Genomic DNA, 22,339 nt, shown 5'->3' with positions numbered 1-22,339 from the left:
TGATGTTAATGATGATGATGGCAAAAATAACAACAACAACAAGACACAGATCTACTCTGCAGTGCCAGACTAGCTCCGAAATATATCCTACATTATCCAGATTGCTTTTAGAGCAGAAGTCTGAAATGCTGAAAAACATTGAGATGAAGCTCTTAACATATATATCACCTCAATTCATCACATACCTTGGCTTACCACACAGGACCTGGACTCCCCCAACTGTTGAGGCCTAGCCTGTTCAGACAGCTCTCACAGCACAATTATGCAGTTGTATTTTCCACAATTGCTATCGTTAATACCTCTCAAGTCTTGCTTAGAAAATCTTGTGGACAACATATCAAAAAAGACTTCAATAATCTTTATATACATACACTGTGTAATATTGCCATCCCCTGTATAAGACTTAAACATATGCAGCAATAGTGTTTATTTACCCTGTAATATTTGTATTTGCCCATGACACCCTTTACACACTACCAATTGAGATACCTTGTACATTGAATCTAACCCAATGAGACTCATACTGCCCCACAAGCCAGACTTTCATTGCTCATGTCCTACAAGGAATGCAGCAAACCAGCCCCCCTAAGATGTCTACATTCAACAAACTTTATTCCAAATTCAGACACTTATCAGACAATGAGAAATTTGACACTTTAACACAAAAGTTTGCCTCATAATAAACAGAAAGGGTTGAAACCAAGCCGAGGAATCTTACAGTATGAAGCTCGACACCGGTACTCCACATTACAGAAACTCCCACAGGAAGCAAGACCCATGCTTGTCCTACAGTATGTAGACATAACAACTACACATTTATATGCCTCAAAGACATATATCTCCATAATGTATTTTGACTTTAAAAATATGTTTGGACCAATATAGCATATAGATGACTACCAGAATGCATAAATACTGAAACATACAAACAAATCCTACACTGCCCAGATATGCTTCACTATTGGTAGGCTTGTTGTAAATTATGAGGACTTTCTCATGTCATTCAGAATTTAGGCATGAACCTGTAGCTTACCCTAAGTCATAAAGACTAAATTGGCACAGCTGGTGAGAGATCAATGGGTAAAGTCACTGCAGAGCCTCATGGCCTGAGTTTGGTCTCTTGAACCTGCAGGGAGAAAGGAGACAACTGACTCCCATAAGTTGCCCTCTGACATCCAACATATACAGTGTGGTATGTGTGTGCCCCTTTCACTAAAATAATTAAATGTTTTGAAAAAGATTAAGTTAGCATCACTCTGACATGGATCCCACATGATGGTATGACCTCAAAACAAGCCATTACGTTTAACTAAACCAATGCCTACCTTTTAAACCACAAACGGTGAACTGCATGCACAAGTCTCACAACAAAGAGATTATCCATGAAACCCAGAATTGCCTTACAACATCCAGACCTATATAGTGACACTCAGATTCATTCAACAACACTGATTACCACATAAAGAAATGAATCAAAATGTGAAGGCATCTTCCAATATATGTGTTACAATATGGAGTGCAATCCACAACTCATGGACTTTATACAACAGTAACACTTGTCCCATGAAGTGGAAAGATTCTGCACATGAGGCAGTGACATACAAGACACAGATAAACATGAAAACACCCAGACTTTCTATATTACATCCATACTTACCTTTGATAAAATATGTTTCTTTGAAAACACTCACCATGACCTTGGAATATACAGATTAAACTCAAATATCATACCACATGAACATGCTTAAACATATATTCACTCTGCACAGTATGGATTAGCCCCATAGGCTTTTACTGTAATCTACATTCACAAACAACAAGTCATAAGTCTATTACACAGAAGAAAGAGTTGCCCCAACATGCTCCTTTCATATGATTCCCAAATTTTTACTGAACACCTGTACTCAGAAATACATTAAAATTAACCCAATATAACATGAATTTTTCTCCTTTAGTACTAGTCCATAAGTCATATTTATTTCACAATACCTATACACATACATCATAATGGGCAAAAATATCATACCATAAAAACTCAATCACCAAACACCTAACAAAAAGGCCCACATTCAATTACATAATGACACGCCTCATAATAGACAGAATTGACCCAATGTCTAGATCTTTATATAATGTTATTCACATGCTTTGAGACACAAACACGCACAGAGGCATAATTGTGATAAAAAACTACAGGAACATGCTCATGCCTACATATACAAAAAGTTCTGCTCATCATTAAAACACATGAATATGCATGTACACATAAATGCTCACAAATCAAGACATTTGGGTATACATACAGAAATGAATAAGCACATATCTGTGACAGAGATGCATAAGCAGATTTCTACACACACCAACAAAGCAATAATGGATTCATGAAGAGATTTCTACATGCATCGTAATACATATCTTTATGGAGTTATATATACATTTATATTGAGCAAGGATTTACATATTGATATACACATCTACAGAAACATTGAACTGCACAAATAGACACACAGACAAAGGGATGCTCTCAAAATGTATGTAGACAAGTATATTTATGTTTATATTTTATAGCAACTCATTCAGACTAATAAGTGTGCTAAGATGCATGGATGTCCAGAAACGGATTTACATAAACCCAGGTATGAACAAAAAGAGTCATTGTTGTACACCCTATATCTATATATAGAAATGGCACAGAAATATGTACAGAGATGTATAAACAATCTCATAAACTTGCAGAAAGAAATGCACCGGTTTGCAAACACAGTGCTCTATAATCATATATCTATATAAACACAGATATACAGATACACTCAGAAGCAGATTTATCTATGAAGCCTCTGTTCACAGACAAAGAAATATGTGCAACCACATCAAGAGTGCACAACATGGGCACTTTCATGCATAGTTATATGTGTAATGCAGATATTGATGGACAGTTATATCATAGAGGCATGCACAAAACAAATTAACAGACCAAGAAATACATTTTTATAAGCATCCACAATTCCTATACATACTTTGTTCTCACATTTTATGGGCCTACATAGAGACATAAACATTGATATGTATATGCACTAATTTAGTCAGCATTCCACAGATTCATTAATTTCCATGTAAACACATTAGTACTAGCACACAACAAGCTTACATAGACTTGCAGATATTCACATGGACATATATGTACACGATGAGGATAAATATGTAAATAAACACTGAAACATGCATATGAAACAAGTTATTAGATGCAAGTCAAGAGAATTCATGGCAAGAAAGTAAAAGCACACTTATGAATACATATCCTGTGTTTACACAGATGCAGGCATGGAAGCTTATATAGTCAGCAAAACAGGTCCACACAAACACAAATACTACATTGAATGCTTAGACATAAAGAGAGATAAATATAAGGAATGCAGACACAGTTCTGTGGCTTTTGTACCCACTTGGATGGAGATGCAACGAGAATTTTACAAACTTGTGCACACAGTACTCTCTAAATGCGCTTGTTTACATAGACATAATTGCAAATGCAAATAGACACTTAGATATCATATATTCTCACAAAATGGCTAGGTAGACAATATCTTAAACATAAAGAGATGTACATACATATTTAAAAATAACAAAACACATAAAATACATTTGCAAACATGTACAGTCTTGTAATTGCACACATGTACATATAGTTCCTTACATGTTAATGAATACATGTGTTGTTGCACATACTCATTCCAGTGGTCTACATACGGTCTCCTAAGCTTTTAATGATGTACAACAAACAGACGAATACACACATAGATAAATCTATGCTAAAATGAGTGTATAGATGCATGCCTTAGTATTTCATGCTACAAATTGAAACAAATCTGCATACACAAGACACATGTGGATTTATATTGTGAAAACATAAATTTCTTTCTTTCTTTCTTTCTTTTGGACAAGGTTTCTCTGTAGCTTTGGTGCCTGTCCTGGAACTAGTTCTTGTAGAACAGGCTGGCCTTGAAATCACAGAGATCCTCCAGCCTCTGCTTTCTGAATCCTGGGATTAAAGATGTTAGCCACCACCACCTGGCTGAAAACATATATTTCTGACCACTTATAAATACACATACAAACACTTTTAAAACTAACTTATGGGTTTTAATGTGTTTTTTGCCATTGTTTTTAGTCTCTTTGAGAGAACAACAATTATCAACCCCTCTAAGTTGACTATACCATTAAATGTAGGTGGGGAAATTACTAGAAACATCTTTAGGACACATGATTGTGCACACACACTTTCATATGTACAGAGTCATAGATATAATTCACATAAAATCATAGAAATAGAAATATATGTAGACATATAAAGAAAAATACACACATAGACATACCTATCCATCACCAAAATATCATACTTTAATACTTAAATGTTAGGTATTGAAATGTAATACAAAATGAATTCTTCATCTTCATCCAAGTTCTGACACTTACTTGCTGAGTGATGTGTGGCTTTTTTTCCCCTGCCTTCCCAACCTGTAACATAGGAGTATCCATAGCACTTACCTTTCAGGATTTTTGAAGAATTTGTATAATGGAACACTTTACATTGAGCTTAGAATATCATGCATTTAGTTAGCACTGCCATTATTTTTGTTGTGTTAGATACAAACTATTTAGCTGCATAGGATTAGATTTTTATAGTGAATTTTTATTTTGTCATAGACGTTTTGTATTTGTAAATGTGCCAATAAAGATTAGTTTGTTAACAAAAATAGACTACAGTCATGAACAAGGTCATTCCTGAAATTCTCAGAGATGGTAAGAATTGGCTGCTGTGCTTGGCAAAGAGACTCCAGATTTGTTTCCTGCTATTGCTGCTATTGGTATACATATACAATTAAACCACACCATTCCATGTCGTTGAATCTTCATTGTCCCATCTGTAAATATAATTTTCCTTTCTACAGGACCTGAAAAGATTGAGACAGTTCACAGTGCAAGATGGAGAAAGGGCTTCATGGATGGTGTGCATTTGCCACCTAGTGACCACAGTGAGTAAGTACAGTATTTGCGCATAACCACACTTTCCTAACTACTTAACACCCTGAAAAACTGTGCACATGAGTTAGCACACACTGCATTTTAGTGGTTTCTGCTGTATCCTGAAATGCAAGTAGTAATCAAATAAAATTTCACCTTTCACAAAAGCCTAGCCCCATTTCGTTTCTTTCTGGGTTTTCCAAGGCCATTCTCTAGTAATGGTCTTCATACCTGCTAATAATGTACCACCTAACAGAACTTTGAAAAAGCCACAGCTCCAAGGGTGACTATTGTTTTTAATGCCCCCCCCCCCTTTTCTTCTATTCCGCTGGGGAAGAGTCAAATGTCTTGCATAGACTAGGAACCTGCCCTGCCACTGAGCTACATCCCTAGCCCTTATTTTTCATTTTTACTAATGTGAGAATGCAGGTAGTTTTGTTCATGTAAATAATTAAAAATGAATAGTATGCATATTTATACCACAAGTAAAACCACACACAATGACTTGTTATCAAAACCTGTTTTTTAGTCTGAAGTGGTGGTGGTGCACACTTGTAGTTAGTTACAGTACTTGGAAGACAGAGGCAGGAGGATTTTAAGGTTTAGGCCAACATCGACTTCAGGCCAACGTCAGCTATGTAGTAAGATCCTCTTTTAAGAAAGGTTTTTAAGATGTGAATATAGAAATAGAACTATTTGAGAAGAGTAAGAAATTCTACGGAAGTGAGGGAGGTGAGAGGATAGTGGGTAAAATATGATCAAAACACAATTTATACATTTATGTGTCCATGAAAGCTATTGTGTATAATGTATACTAATGAAAAATAGAAGACAGAACCAAAAATGAATGAACTAAAAATGTTTTTCGATGATTTTTAAAAATAATAAATAAAATTTTAATAGACAACTTGAGTACTATCTTTAATTTCATGAAAACAAAGGACCCCATGATTTATGAAAGGATGTGATGGAGCAATTAATGTTTTTAATTTTTAGGAAACTCATTAGAATAGCTTTATGAATACTTATCAAATGACTATTAGATTTATTATACTTTGGTGTGTGGGCACTCATTTTAGCCCACCATCCTTAGTAAAGACTGGGAGAATTGAAATATCTAGATCAGTATGTGCACGCCAAAGCAATACTTTGAATAAGCGGCTTTCAATTTGCTGCGTACTTAAAATATAAAAATTTGAAACTACAGATTTAAAGCAATAATTTCACAGAAAATATTCAATTATAATTTAATTGGTAAAAGCACAGTTCACATCAAGATAATCAGCCAAATCAGATTTACTTTTGAGAATATCAACCTTAATTTTTTAAATGAAAAAAGCATTAATCTATATTTTAAGTGGTTATCAAAGCCACAGAGAAATCAATTAAGGACTACTTCCTGAATGATAATAAGGCAAATATTAGATTAAAATATAGTGATGAATTTTATCCACTTGAATTAATAAATTATTTTAGTTCTGGTGTGTAGTTTTAAATTAATGTAATACATAGCTGACACTGTGATAGATGAGCCAATAAATCTGTTCCTATGGATAGCTTCCTCTGGCAAATACATATGCCTTTGCTTTTAGAACATTGATGCTGAGTTTATGGGAATTGTTGATTGTACATGGTGAACTTTACTGGACTAGAGAATTAAACTTTCAACAATATGTTATTATATAAAATGTTATATTATATGTTGTTAAAAACTAAGTAACACTTTATTTTATAATGTAATATAGATAAATTTTATATTATGAGGCAATTTTAAGATGAAATAAAAGTTGATTTTCATTGGAAAAAATATTACGCAATATGCTCAGAAAAGTTCTAGACTATTTGATTTAAAAAAATAGCATATTTTCTAAGCATAAATTTTGCCAGAATAAACATTTTTAGTGCTGGAGAGCATCCAGTTACAGTTAAAAGAATTCACTAGTGATAGATATTGCTGCTCATTTGGTTTATTCTTTTCTATTAAAAACAAATTAGTGGTTAATATTATTGATAGATGGAAATATAATTCTTAATTTTAGCATTTTGGGGTGAAATTATTCTAATGTGGGCCATTCTGGGGAGAGAATTGATATGAAGTTTAAAATCTGAGAGTAGGTTCTCTGATACCATCCCGACTCATGAAGAATTCATGCATCAGGAATCAAGACTGTCTCCCAGCAGGCTTAGTCTAGAGCAATATGTTCTTGTCACTAATGAAACAATTCGTTTACAAGACGAGCTAGTTGCCATGGTTGAATTTCTGAAAATGCTTCTATGTTTGATCTATGGAGTGCAATAATTTTGTTTGGTTTATAAATACTTGTACTGATTAAGCCAACCTCAGTCAGTATAGGAGATATAAGAACATGTATTGACACTTAAAACATGTGATATTCTGCATGGTGATATTTTCCTCTGCTCAGCTAAATAAATACAATGAAAATTAATTTCGTTTGATTTTTAAACCTTTTCAAGTGTTGCAACATGAACGTTTAAATTTAACCCGGGAGTCACATTATATGTATTGTTGCTCTGGACCTTCTAACCTCTCAAAGCGTAAGGAAGGACAATTAGGGTCCCAGCCTAGTCACATGTTGTATATTGCTATTCTGATGTTATAAGTACCTTATTCTAGTATTTGTGATTCCTTCCTGGGGAATTTTCAGTTGTATGTAGGTAAAATTAAAGCAAAACAAATCAGACCCCAACACGATGAAGAGTATTTGAAGAGTAATCTTTAGGTAGCGCCTAGAAAGTTTCCTAGTGTGGAATTGAGAAGGCCTCTCAGAGGTTGCACGTGAAGTATCTCAAACTTTCTAACTCGTAGAAGTGGCTGTTACATTATGCTGAAGTTTTGAGTGTCTCATTGTACCTGGAATGTTTCCAGTATAGTAAAGATGTAATGTTAGGGATAAATCCATTCGTTGGAAATTCATGAAATGTTTCCTTATCCACAGATTTGAACTTTATACCTGCTGAAGGAGCTTTATAACACTTACTTGGGAGCCAATCTTTAGGATAAGTCATAGTGTAACTGCATCCATCATGATTTTGCACACACACACACACACACACACACACACACACACACACGGAGTGATAACTCCTAGTGTTCTGTAACTTGGCCTAGTGTCCTCAGTGTAGAATACCATTAGTTAGCAGTTATATTCTGAGTTTAGAGTTTTATTTTGATTTCAGAGTTATATTCTGATTTCATAGGTATAGAAACATTAAAAATAACATCATTGTCAGGGAAAATAGAGCTTTTTCAGTAACATTCATAAGAGAGGTAAAATAGCACCTCAACTGAAGCATCCATATACTATCGAAAAGATGATTTCTAGGTCACCTTGGCAGTACTTTATGTTTCTGATGGAGACAGTGATTGTTTATTGTATCTCACATTATACCTTCTACATTGCTGACCAAAGGGTCGATGGCCCCCTCTCTGCTCCTTAGCACCATTCAGCTTGGAAAATTCATCTTTCTAAAACTTTATGTCAGTAGGAAATTCCTGAACTCTTCTGTGAGGAGTAAGCTTGCATTCGGAAGGCTTTCCCAGTGGAACTGCGCTCTATGAAAGTCTGCTGGAAAAAAATGTGTGTGTTACGATTTTAATTATTTAATAGAACTTATGAAAACATCCTTTGTTGAATATTTAAAAGCCACCAATTACACCATATTTATTTTAGTATGTAGGGCACTTAGCTTGATTAATATAAGGCATACTTGTGGGGTTCCTGTGAGAGACAATGATCTTAGTATTAAGGTAAGTTAATTTCCTGTTGCCAAAGTAAGGATAAGTATTTCAGTCATTTGAGACTTGCTCTTAGATTTGTGTAGTAAATCTAATGTATCAAAAGACAGGAAAGGAAATAAGTCTTTATCGTGCACCTGATCAAATAGATACAGACTGCTTATTTTTCTTTCTCTGTACCACTTGCTTATTTGTTGAAACATGAGCCTGTTTCAAATGCAAATGATTAAATAGATTATTCTCTCCTCTACACCAAAACACATAGAAAATTAGATTGTGATGTCCTGGAAAGGGCCAAGTGGTACATAAAGTATCTGCTGTAGTAGTTGTGTTGAGAACTTTAAAATCTGTTTCTCTACATTCCCCTTATTTGTTCCTTAGTGGGAGTGACCATGAAGCCTCCCTCATCACCACACTGTTAAGAGCGAACATCACGAGCTGGCAAACAGATTAGTCACGAATATAGCATTTTGTTTGGTTTCTAGATTTTTAATCTTTTGAAAAATTGCTATTGGATACATACACACACACATATAGGATACAGTATGATTTTTGGTATACCTTCACATTGTGAAATGATTATATTAAGCTCGTTAGCAAATCTCCTATCTCACGTAATTATACTTTGAGGTGAAAACATTTGCAATCTCTCAGAAGCAGTTTTATAACACAGCAGGCTGTTACTAATTGTGGTCTCCATGTAGTGTAACACATCCTTAAAGCTTTTTCTGTTTACCCTGAAGCTTTCTTCCCTTTGACCAACATCTTCCTTTTCCATTTCTTCTAGATCACATTAAATTTGTTTAGTATAATGAACTAGAATGTGATATATTGTGTGTCTAATAAATACTAGTTCATCCATTGTACAATGTAGAGCTATAATTTGGCATTCTTGTGTTGCATCTAGCTGGATGAGTGCAGAATTCAGCATGTGAGATGACTTTTTGAGTCTGGTCACATTCCTGGTGGATTTGTACAACCAGCACTTGTCACAATGGCTATTTACCTAGAATTGTACAATCAGCCATCTACACAAGGGTTCAATTAAATATGATGATAGAAATGCTGCCAAGTAAATATGATGATGGAAATGTATCTGTGGAGGCTATTTACTACTGAGGATGCTCTACTAAATGAATCATGTAGTTGCTGAGAGCTACAAACAATATTTCTCTTGCATTGTGCCATATTCATGATTAATATTCTACTCTTTTGCCTCAGACACTTCCTTGTATACACTGATTGCTAAGTTTCCCTCTCTTTGGGGCCTGATATCCCCCATAGTACCTATATTGCAAATACATTTGTTCTCACATACATCTCTCCTTACTCCAAAGCCAGTTTCTTTTTTTTTTGAAAGTAATTTTATTAAATTATAAAAAGTTTCCATTTACGCAGGCCGTTTTCAGTGTAGTTCCTTCCATTTGCCCTTTATTTGGTGTCCTGTAAAGACAGAGACTATAGGAGATGGAGAGAAGGCTCAGTAGTTAGGAATACATACTATTCTTCAAAAGGACCTGTGATATCACAACCATCTGTAACTCCAGCTCCAGGGAACCTGGTGCCCTCTTCTGGCCAACATGGCACTTGCATATCATGGAGCATGGGCATGGGTGCACACACACATATGCATGAATAGAAATAAAAAATAAGTCTTAAATAAAAAAGAGAGGGCATATAAATTTATACTATAAAACCAAATTCTTCTTAACAAGGAAAGAAAAACGTGTCTTTAAGATTTTCCATAATAAATACATAGGAGTTTCCTGGTAGGAAATATAACAAATGTGACAAAAACTTCAATCTTTATAAAGTTCTTGAGCAGAACTTTCTACTCTGAGAATCTGGATCATTTGAACTGGTAATTAGGCTGGCATACATTGAACCCTCCTGACCTTTGTTTTCATGCACAGTCCTTGTGAGCATGGAAAGTAAGAGAAAATAGATCTGATGTTTGTTCTGTCTTGATTGGTTGTGGCACAGAATGGCTATTCTCAGCCAGCGTCACTAAGAGCTTCCTTCTTGCTGAAGAAGTAGAATTAATGAACAAAATTCCTCAGACTAAGCCCTAAGTGCTCCAGCCTGATAGGTCACATCCTGCCTCTGCTTAGGACAATGATCTCTTATGGACAGCCTCGCCTTATGTAGTTAAAGGGGCTGGCACAATTTTTTGGATGAAGAACTGGGATAGAATGTACAGTATTAACCGTTGCCTTAGAAGGAAACAATTTATTTTGGTTTTAGTGAAATGTTATTGATATTTTGAATTTAAATTTTAGTGTATTCAGAAAAATGTGTTTCTTTTTGTAGATAAAGTGAAGTGAGACCCAACTAAAAAAAACATTGAGCTTTCTTTTAACGGCATCAATAACTACTTTATCTGAGAGTAGAACAGCGCTCTTTCTGCTTATACTCAAATTCTTTTCCCCCCTAACTCAGTCAACCTATTCTCCAACATAACGTCTGTACTTCTATTCAGAAAACGGAATAGCTGACTTTTGATTCATGGGTCAGCACTCTGCGCCCCACTGTCAGTGCAAACATCAACCAGGAAGGCAGAAATTGGGGATGCAACTTAGCTGTGACGAGTTGATTATTTTTAACTTTTAAAAATAATCTTTTCTCATTTTACATACCAATCACAGTTCCCTCTCCCTTCCTTCCTCCTGTCCCCCCTCCACAACCTCCCATCACCCTACCTCCATCCATTCCTCAGAGAGAGTAAGACTTCCCAAGGAGAGTCAACAAAGTCTGACACATCACACTGAGGCAGAACCGAAGCCCTCCCCCCTATATCTAGACTGAGCAAGGTATCCCTCCAAAGAGAATGGGCTCCAAAAAAAAACAGTTCAAGCAGAAGAGATAAATCCTGGCCCCATTGCCAGTGGCCCCACAGGCTACCTCAGCCACATAACTGTCATACACATTCAGAGGGCCTAGTTCAGTGCTATGCAGATTCCCCAGTCCAGAATCACTGAGCTCCCAGTAGCTCAGGTCAGATGTCTCTGGGGGTTTTCCCATCATGATCTTGACACCTTTGCCCATATAATCCCTCCTCCTTCTCTGGGAGAATGCCCAGTGCTTGGCTGTGGATCTCTGCATCTGCTTCCGTAATCTATGATACATTTTATTTAGCTTTTCTTTACACTCTAAAATAGTAGAAGCTTTGAGCGGAAGTCCAGTCTAATTCATGGTGGGGGCTCACTTTTCATGAACATAAAATGGTGCTTTTTTAGTTCTGAATTAGTGTTTGTATGATAACCTCACACTTCAAACAAGCAGTTGTTGAGCTATTACACCCCTATTAGCCTCTGTTAAAGGGACAGAAAACTGTTCTAAAATCACCCTTTAATCATCCTGGATAACATGGAACTGGGAAGGTTTTCGTGATACATTTTCTTTTTCCCTGGTTGTAAGCTAAGTCAATTGTCCCAGTCTGTGAAATACCGAAGAATGGAGGAAGAGGCATCACAGCCTCACCTGCAGTGCAAAATAGAATGGACCTGGAGCACACAGGTGTTGGTTTAATGACTTTGATATTGATCCCTCAAGAAACAGCCAGAAGAGAGGAGCAATTTGAAGCTCAGTAAATGGCCCAGTCACCGAAGATGAGGAAAGCACACAATACCCTGCTAGTGGAGAAGATGGGAATTCCAGAAATCATAGGAACACTAAGGCAAGTGAAGCGAGAGTGGTGGTGGAAAGCAAACAAGAGACAGGATCTGAAACTATGGGGAGGATATTGTAAGTTTTGCTACTTTAAAAATCAATGTCCTAGGGCAGGCAAAATGGGTCAGTGGGGATGAACTAAGCTCAATCCCTGGAAATCGCATGGTGGTAGGAGAGTACTGAGTCCTGCAAGTTGACCTCTGTCCTCCGCACGCATGTGCATGTACACACACACACACACGCACACACACAAAATAAATAAATAATAAATAAACAAATAAGTAAATAAATAAAATGTACTAAAAATAAAAAAAAACCTATCCTAACTGTCCAATAATTGACTGAATAAGGAAATCCCCCATCACACATACAATGGAATACTACCTCTTTTAGGAGGCAAATTTTATCATTTGTAACAACATGGAGGATCTATCATTAAGCGATAGACAAAAATTGCATAATCTCACAAGTGGAAGCTAAAAATATTGAACTCATGCACATATGGAAAAGGATGATGGTTACTAAAGTGTGGGGGTCAGAACAGAAGGTCAAAGGGTAAAATTTTTTTAACTAAGAACTATAAGCGCTACTACAGTTAATAATCTATTGTGTATTTGAAAATTGCTAAGAGACTACACATTGACAAGTATGTTCGTTAAATTGCTTTGATAGTCATTCCACAGGGTATACATCTACAAAATGTCATGTTGTAAACAAGAACTATGTTTAATTTTTTGTCATTTTAAAAAGTCTTAAAATGACTTGAGTGGAGAATATTTATTCTGTGCTGTGAGACCTGTCAGCCTCTCCTAGTTTGCTAGTAGAGACTCCATTTGGAAGGTGCTTCAATGTCTTTCTAGGACTGGATGAGAATTTTAGAGGAAACGAGAAGATTAGCTGTGTATTTACTGCAGGGTATTAAGAGTTGCCTAAAAGATTAACCCCAAACTTATTACAGTCTGCTAATGCTTTTGATTCATTGTCACTGACATTTTTGACTTTTCTGGCTTTTTTACTGAAACCTGTGTTTGTGACCCTTAGAAAGCTTGTAGTGATTAAGAACTTGGAGAGTGCCTTGGCTTGAAAAAGCCCAGGATCTGCTTCTCTGTGGGCATGCAGAATATCCGCCCACATCGGGAGCCTGGGTTGTGATTGGGGTGTTAAGACAAAGTGGAGTTGAAATAACGTTGGTCAATAGGAGGAGACATGTTTGCCAGTGTTCCTTCACCTTTGCACATCGCCCTCTCTTATCTCCCTTCTTGAGTCCCTTCCTGAGGATGACTTTAGAGAGGGGCACTAAAGCAACCGCCAGAGGAAAACACTCAGCCAGCTCCTCTTCAGGGCCTGCCAGGGATCCTGGTGTGGAAGTATGGGCTTCTGTTGCTCAGGTTCCTCTTGGCTCCCTAGGTTTTTCTCTCCCTCTCACTTCATGTGTTGCTGTCTTTGTCCACTGTGCTCTTTTCCCTCACTCCCGCTGCTCAAAACATGCCTCTTCCATCCAGCACTCACAGGACTTCCCTGTCATGCTCTCATCCATAAGCAAGAAAGCACATTGTCAGCAATTTCTTCGGTTTTCAGCTCCTTGTGATTAAGAGCCACACCTCAAAAGGTCGTCAGTTCCAAGGTCAAGAAGAAGATAGGGAGGGAAAGAAGCCCCCCGGAGTTTGTTATGGGAAATAACTTCTCTGTCTCTGACATCAGTAATCTGGGGCTTGTTTGTCCAACTGCTGGGAGCGGACATTTGCTTGTTATTTTCCTTATATGGTGTATGGATAGTTCAAGGGTTTCTGTGCTCTGTGTAGTATCCTTTATTGCTGTGTCAAATACTTAAAATTTTAAAGTGTATCATAGATTCAGAAGGATGTTTTGCACTTTTATAGACCTTCACCCCAAATCATACTGGTAGTGTATAGTGTATAATAAACCAAATGCATCACTATGCTGGGTAATTGGGGATTTTTCTGACTCCTTTGAAATTAAAGTAGAATAAATAAAACTTTTTATGGAAGTTAAACCTTTAGCTAGATATGGTGGTTCATGCCTATAATCTCAGCACTCAGAAAATTGAGTTAGGAGGATTTCTGAGTTTGAAAATAGGTTGGGTGTTCACAGTAGGTTCCAAGTGAGGCTAGGGTACAGAATGAGGCCTTTTCTCAAAATATAAACAAACCTTAGGTGAGACCCTTAAATCCCGATTCTAAATGTTGAAGCACATCAGGACAGTTTGTTTTTCTCTGTAACCTGTGTGTCCATTTCCACTACGATTCAAATTGGAGTGTTCTAGTAATTAATTATACAGACAGAAATCTATAACAAGATATGTGGTTTCCTGTACTATTAGATAAATTATGCCTTTGAACACTAAAAGTTTGATTTCTCTTTCAGTGATGTATATGTTCTCTTCCATAATCATCTAAATATTTTGAAGATAGAAGTTGTACCTTCTTGCAAGTCTTAGCACAGTGACTTATCTGGGGGTGGTTTGTCAGTTGGTAAATGAATAAAATTGTGTGTGTGTGTGTGTGTGTGTGTGTGTGTGTATGAGTGTGTGTGTATTAGGTATCTATGTGTTGGCTCTTTGCTCAGTTCTGTGATGTGACAATGGCAAGCAATAGATAAACCAATATTGAGTGAAACAGAATTATCTTCAGGTCAACACCACAAACTACTGAGGAAATAATTAAAGAAACAAAAAAGGGCCTCAAACACATTGACCCAGAGCTCTCTCCCCAGTATAGACAAATGCATGTTCGGGAAGCACATGTGGATAGTTACGAGAGTCTTTGAAATAAAGACTTTTTAGTTCCCATGCATTCCTGAGTATCAGGCAGGTGGCTGTTTGTATTGAAGTGACCTTTACTGACTCTTCCCTCTGAAAACAGACGCTAGACTAAAGAAGTTGTATAACCAACCAGTGGGCTGTAACACCCCAGATACTCTTTTGTTTAATATAAGACTGTTAATGAGGCATCTGATTGTTCCTACCAGATGTGTGGATTGTTCCTGAAATCATTCACTCCATTCAATTAGAAACCCCCTGAGTTAATTTAGTCCTTTAGCCATCTCATTCTTTGTGTGCTGAAACTGATGGTTGAAGAGGTGCCAAAAAATCTGTCCATCCCAACAAGGTGAAAATTACTTCAATAGAAAATGAAAAGCTGCTCTGAGAAATTTGACTAAATGGTAGAAATGTGAATTGCTACTGACATTTTTTGTTTACTACACAGAAGGTCAATTTCTTTGCTTTATTCATCATGGAGAAAATAACTTTTGCTAATAAGGAAAAGAGAAAGTTAGGAGGGATAACACCTTTTCAACAGCCAATCCCTTTCAGGATGGTGAGACCAGCTTGAGATTCCAAGAGTCTTTGTGCTGGCTGTCACTAATAATCAATCTAGTCTGGGCCACGACTGCCACCCTAGGGCCTCTGCCACCTTGAAGGGAGATAAAGGAGTTTGGCTAAATGCTATTGGGATCTGCAACACTCTGAAACATTTTTATCTTTATTGCTGTAGGCAGTGCCCATCTCAGAGGGGTAGTCAACAAGGACTTGTTCTCCAGTGTAGAAGATTTGCTGAGTTCGCAAAAATGTCCTGCATGTATGTTTTATAAATTAAGATCTAGGTTACACATATATCTGTCTGAGTCTGGCTAACATAGTGATTTCAAAATCACCCATTTTCCTGCAAATGACACAGTGCTACTTTTCTTTATTTTCCTTTTGATTTTTCAAGACAAATTTTCTCTGTGTAGCTTTGACTGTGCTGAAACTCACTATGTAAACCAGCTTGGCCTCAGACTCAAAGATCCACCTGCCTTTGCCTCCTGAGTGCTGGGATTAAAGGTGTACTCCACCACCCCTGGCTTATTACTTTTCTTTATGGCTAAATAAAACTCCATTGTGCACAAATACCATATTTTCTTTATCTATTCTTCTATTAAAATTTAAAGACCCTGAAATTTTTCATATGGTGATGGTCACATTAAAGAAATAATATTCTGTTACATGAATGCCAGAGGTGTGTCTAAACCCAATGGAAAACACAATACTGAACTAGCCCTGACCTTAACCATGTCTCAGGAGCAAAAGAGGCTTCTCTCTAGCTCCTGATTTTTTAAAAATCAAGCAGTCAGTATACAGGAACTTGAATCAATTCCTTTTTAGTTGCTGTTTCTTGTTTGAGTGATTGAAGATCAGTTTATAGTATTTCATCTGGATTGCTGAGAGATAAATGGCGTTTCTTAATGTTTTCAGGAAGGAGAATAGGACTCAAGGATTGTTACCATCTCCATGCTTAAGGAGAATTTTCTTTTTTAAAATAAGATTTTTCCTGATTGGGCTTTGTTGGTTTGTTTGTTTCAGTGGAGGGCTTTTTGTATCCATAAGAGAATTAAGGAGGTAAAGACAGAAAGTACAGTTTATTTGGAACTGGACTGATGTAAAAAGTTAAGCAGCCATCACTTTTATCCTCACATCCCCAAGACCACCCTTCTCTGAGATCTGTCATCCCTTTATTCTCACTAGATTTCAGTTTCTTGAGCTTAGGCCTCACCCTAGGCCTCAGGTAGAAACCCGACCTGATGCTGTCTCCTGATAGTTCTCTGAGCTGTGGCGTTTGCCCATCCCGTGTGGATAACTAATGTTGGAGTCCTGGTGATGAATTTAGAATTAATATTAAAAGTAACTAAAACCTCTGGTCTGTCAAAAATCAGACTTTAAAAATGATTTCTTGGGAATTCCAGTCATCCTACAATTTTCTGCCTTTATATGTCCTTGAAGAAAAGTTGCTGAAGAACAGCAAGACTATGGATGCCTACAGGTAGTGTCACCTATAGCAGTGGTTTGACTTGTCAAATTTGAGTTCCAGGAAGTAAGCTTGTGTGTCTGCAGTGTCTCAAGACTTAACCTTTGCCCAAGAATTCCGATAAAACTCTTCTCTGAGCTAAATATTAACTGAGGAGATCTGCTGTCTAAATTATTTCAGAACGGACTCTGCCATTTTCTTGCTATGTCGCACGGGGTAAATCACTTTGTTAAGGTCCCCTGTTAAATAGCAATCATGAATAGTATGGATTGCATATTATGCTTCTGAGGAATTCACACATCACATATTTCTCACACTTGCAGTGAAGTTCTGAGAATTGCAGCTGAAGAAATGTCCGTGGAATGAACGAATGAGTAAATACATTAATTCTGCCAAGGAAGGCACAAGCTTACAGAGGCGTCCTCATTTCAGATATGTCCAAAAGTATCAGGCTTTAGTCTGGTATGTTATTGCCACTGCATAATTTTCTTTCAAATAGTTAGATGACTTATTCAGTTCCTTGGCATTTTCACATAAAAGAGGAGAAATAGAGAGAGAGAACTTATCCTATACCAACTGTCATTGAGTCGTAACATTGCTTACACTTTATGTCTTACATTAGAGATACTTGAGAGAATCAAATTTCACTCAAACCTGAAAAGTGATAAATATATATAATTACATTAAATATAATTTATAGTAATGAAATGTCTACTAAATGAACAAATATATGCTATGTTGGCAACTTATCACATATGAATGATGCGTATACATTTGAGTATGAAAAAAGTATTCTCTGAATGGGTTATATGGCCTCTCCTGCCAAATACAATAAATGTGAATAAGAAGCTAACTTTTCCTTTCAAAGTAAAGCTAAAAGTGAGTAATAATATCAACACAAGAAACATTACATGAACTATGGCTGAGGTTGCTTTTATCTTTCTGTAATGTGAAGCTTCCAAAAGATAATATCCCTTTATACTAAGGATTGAAGGACTGATATTCCGAAACTTATTTATCATACAATAGTCATAACCTACACTGCATTTCAATGAAGTTCTGGAGACAATAAAATAGGAAAGCTCTTGTATTTAGACATAGTTATGGCTATCGTGAATAAAAGTGACATGCTTTTAAGTTAGGTCAAGTGTAGAGTGATTCACCCCGGCATGTGTCAATGGAATTCCAATTAGAGAGCCGGATCACCTCCACAGCTTCATTTCATTGATTTTTAATCCCATGAATAGTTTTCTTTAGGCATCTCCATCATAGAATCTCTATGAAATGGAGGGCACTGGGAATAATAGGACCTCTCACATGTGTAGGGACAATGTGCAAAAGAAAAACAGGTGCAACAAGAATATGGGTGGCTGGATGCACAGCTGTCCCAGCAGGTGCTACTGTGAGCTGGGTCACTAAATCAAGTGGGGTTTTCTCCTAACCCACGTGCCTGGCTAACATAGGAAATGCACATTGATAATGCCATTGCTTTATTTTCTATTTTAGTTAACAGCTTTTCCAAATCAACGTGGTATTTTGTAGTAGTTAACTCTAATTACAAATTTTAAAAACATTTTAAAGCATAATTGCGTGCCTAATTATTGTTCCTTCATTCTTATTTAATCTAAAAGACTTTAACTGTGACATTTTGACAAGTGCTTAGTGTTTTTAAAACTGGTAGTGAATACTCTTTTACTTCACTATTTCATGCAGTTTAACAATCTGTCCCAAGTTTGCAAATGTCTTCAGATGTTTGCAGCGACTCTCTGTGCACACACATGCTGGTTGCACATTAACTGTCATAGCTGATTCTTTGGAAAGGATTATCACCACGGCCAAGGAATAGTGTTTCTGACAATGTGACGACAAGGCCAATTAATCACCGAGAACAAGAGAAGAATTGAGCTCCATATTTTCTGATGGTGACTCAGGATTTGGCAGCAGGCCACCAAGTGAGTTATTGATCTAGTGGAATGTACTCCAATTTGGATTGTCACTACTGCGTTTCTGTCACCAGGCTATTAAAGCTGTGCATTTGTGGGGAGATGAGAATCATCCAAAGGCTAATTTGTATAGTTTAACAAGTTTAAACTGTAAAGTGAAGTGAAATGCACAGTGATTATTAACAGTATAGTCGCCGAATGACAGAGATACACTAGCTGGATGTATGCCGTATTGAGTGAACGTTCGCGAATATGAAGAAATGGCCCGGAGAGAATCCACAATGTTGTTTGAGGGGAAGAAGGATAAAGCCAAATAGTATTGATGAGGAATTCCAGGACATAGTATACGTACAATGATTTTTTTTAATGGTAAAGTTAAGGGAAGAACAAAAGAGGTAGGCTCAAATTCTAACTCAGGTGCTTTTAGCAATGTCACTTCTGTTTGCATGCTTTTATTGGAGGAACACACCAGATCATGGACATTATTTAACATGTAGTAGATATAGAAATATCTTGTTGCTTCTTGCAAACCTTAGGTTTGTGTTCTGTAAAATCCTCAGAGTTGATGATTACTTCTTCCTGAAAAATTTTATCTTAATTTATCAGTTAATGATATGGGAAGAATTCACATTTAATTGGTAATACCAATTAATTCATATTTAATTGGTATTACCAATTAAGTCGCAATTAATTGGTATTATGAATTAATTCACAATTAATTAGTAGACCCATGCAATTTTTATGTTTTTAACCTTTCTGTCATTCTATTATAACACACACCTCATAATTTATTCCTTTTTGTTTTCAAACCAGGTGGTAAGGTGATTAAGTAATTATCTTTAATAATTCAAACCTGATGTGAAAAGAATGGTGTGGTTGGGGTACAACCATACTAGCAAAATAATATAGTTTATTTTTCTAGGATATATGTAGCTATTTTATGAGACTGACATGTTGCTTGAAAATAATTTTTGTTTTGTAATTTAGATTATCACTTTTCTAATTTGTTAGAAATTGCTGTTTCTTCTAATTTCCACTGTGGTATAGCAAAAAAAAAATAAAGAACTGCCTGTCATGTCACAAGTGTGACAGAGGCAAATGACGTCTGCTTCTCAGGGTGGGAGAGCGCAGCAGACTCTGGAGCCCACATCCCTTTGACCACACGGCACTCTCCTTAGCCAGAGAAGCTTAACCACTCTCCTTAACCAGTAAGCAGCCACATTCATTGTGACAAATCTTTTATTTATAAAATATTTGTGGAACTCACTTGTGAGCCTTGAATACTGGCAGGTGTCAGTACTATGGAGCTTATTTGACAGGAGGTCTACGACTTGTCTACAGATAATTAAGACATGTTTGAAAACAAGGATCACAAGGAGGAGTATATTGCTATTGGCTTTCAGAGAAAGAAGGATTACTTCTAGTTGGAGGCATTCAAGAATGACATTACTCATTCATTCTTTCTTTCATTCATTCATTCACTTGCTCATTCTCTAAGCTTGTAAGAAAAAGACTATGCCAGGCTGAAGGGTCAAAGACAAAACACCTTAAGGGCATTCATTTCATTAGTTAAGGCATAGCCTCATGCTACTAACTAAGTATTGCATGTAACTGAGATAAGTGTTGAGAGGGTTTGGGTTACTGTTTTTTGGGAAACCCAGAAAGGAGTCATTGTTGAAACAGAGTTTATAGACTACAGTGTACATAAGTATTTACCATAACAGATAAAGTATGCTAAGTGCCCTAAGAGAAATTCTTAAGATAGTCATGTGGGAAAGTGTATCGCTTTTCAACTGTGGTCTCGGGTACAGACTTACTAGAGAAGAGATCAAGCTAGAGATGTGCCTTATAAGTTGAGTTGAAATTCAACGGGGATGAGTAAAGCAGAAGGAACTCATAAATGAAAACCTTCTAGGTTACTGAAGAGTGCTACAGAGAAGGTAGAATGGAGCCAAGTGCTACAGAGAAGGTAGAATGGAGCCAACTTGGCAATGACACAGGCTGAGAAATCTGTGATACAGAAATTACAAATACCAGGATGATCAGATAACTGGGTATCACTGAATAAATGACTGTGTGGACAAATGTATCGTTTATTTTTCTGTCAGTGCTGTGTGTTTGAGGCAGAAGTAATTAAAATCCATTGTTCCAGTACTGCATTACCTGGCTTCATATGCTGCTTTACCATATACTAGCTGTGAGAACTTGAGAAACCCTTAGGCTTTGTGTCAAACTGGGGTGTGTGTGTGTGAAACAATAGTAGTGTAGTCCACATATACAAATACCTTAGAATGCTGCCTAACGAGAATATTCTGAAAGTACACGTAGTTATTATTAATAACAGGATTCGTCTTGTTATAAATGCCACAAATTTAAAGAAATTCCCATGCTGTGAACCTATAGGGATATACTTGGGATGGCCTGATATGCCTGATCAAAGACTGAGCCTTGGGAAACTATAAAAATGAGCAATACTATCCTCTGTATAATTGATGTGGTATACCAAAGCTGAGCATACAACAGCCACATAAATATGCAAGCATTAACATCAAGAAACGACTCATCAAGAGTGTTTGCAGTCAAGACATGGGGCATAGGGGGGTGGGCCCAGGGTCAAGTCCAAGCTAGAAAGTTCCAGGGTCGTTCTTCACCCATGACACAAATTGTGTCAACACTCTTTATAAATAGTAGGGTTCATTTGTGCTTAAATTAAGGTTGTGTGCAAAGTCCAGGATTAAATTAGTTTATACTGGTACTCACTCCGACTCTCAAGTTGATATAAGAGCTTTGTTTGTATTTTAGTTTGTGTGTGGGTTCCTGTGTATATGTGTATTCCCACCCTGTGTGTGTGCACACACATGTGTGTGTTCCATGAATCACTTTTCAGGTGTCACTTCTGTCCTGTTAACTTTGTGTTTTAGGTGGGGCCTCTCTTGCTTCCACTACTACATGCTTCAAGGTAGCTGGCCCACCAACTTCTGGAAAATGCTATTTTCCTCTCCCATCTTGTGGGAGTGGTAGCACTTCAGATGCATGACACGGCATTCATTGTATTTATTTACCTATTTAGTAGTTTTAAATGTGATCTCGAGGCTCCAACTCAGGTTGTTAGGCTGGCATAAAAAGCACTTTTACCTACTGAG

The 22,339-nt window shown here is 36.8% G+C and overlaps 1 long non-coding RNA gene across 2 annotated transcripts in view; it reads left to right on the top strand.

Moving 5' to 3' along the window:
* Positions 1-22,339, top strand: part of LOC125415450 (uncharacterized) — a 48,786-nt gene that overhangs the window by 7,195 nt on the left and 19,252 nt on the right. For both annotated transcript variants that reach the window (XR_007236614.3, XR_007236613.3), the window contains exon 2: positions 4,950-5,037. This is a non-coding gene — a long non-coding RNA (uncharacterized LOC125415450). The remainder of the gene's footprint in view (positions 1-4,949; positions 5,038-22,339) is intronic.

The sequence above is a fragment of the Myodes glareolus genome, chromosome X (genome assembly GCF_982192425.1).
Source record: "Myodes glareolus chromosome X, mMyoGla1.1, whole genome shotgun sequence".
Classification (NCBI taxonomy): Eukaryota; Metazoa; Chordata; class Mammalia; order Rodentia; family Cricetidae; genus Myodes; species Myodes glareolus.
This window is presented reverse-complemented; position numbering and strand designations above follow the sequence as displayed.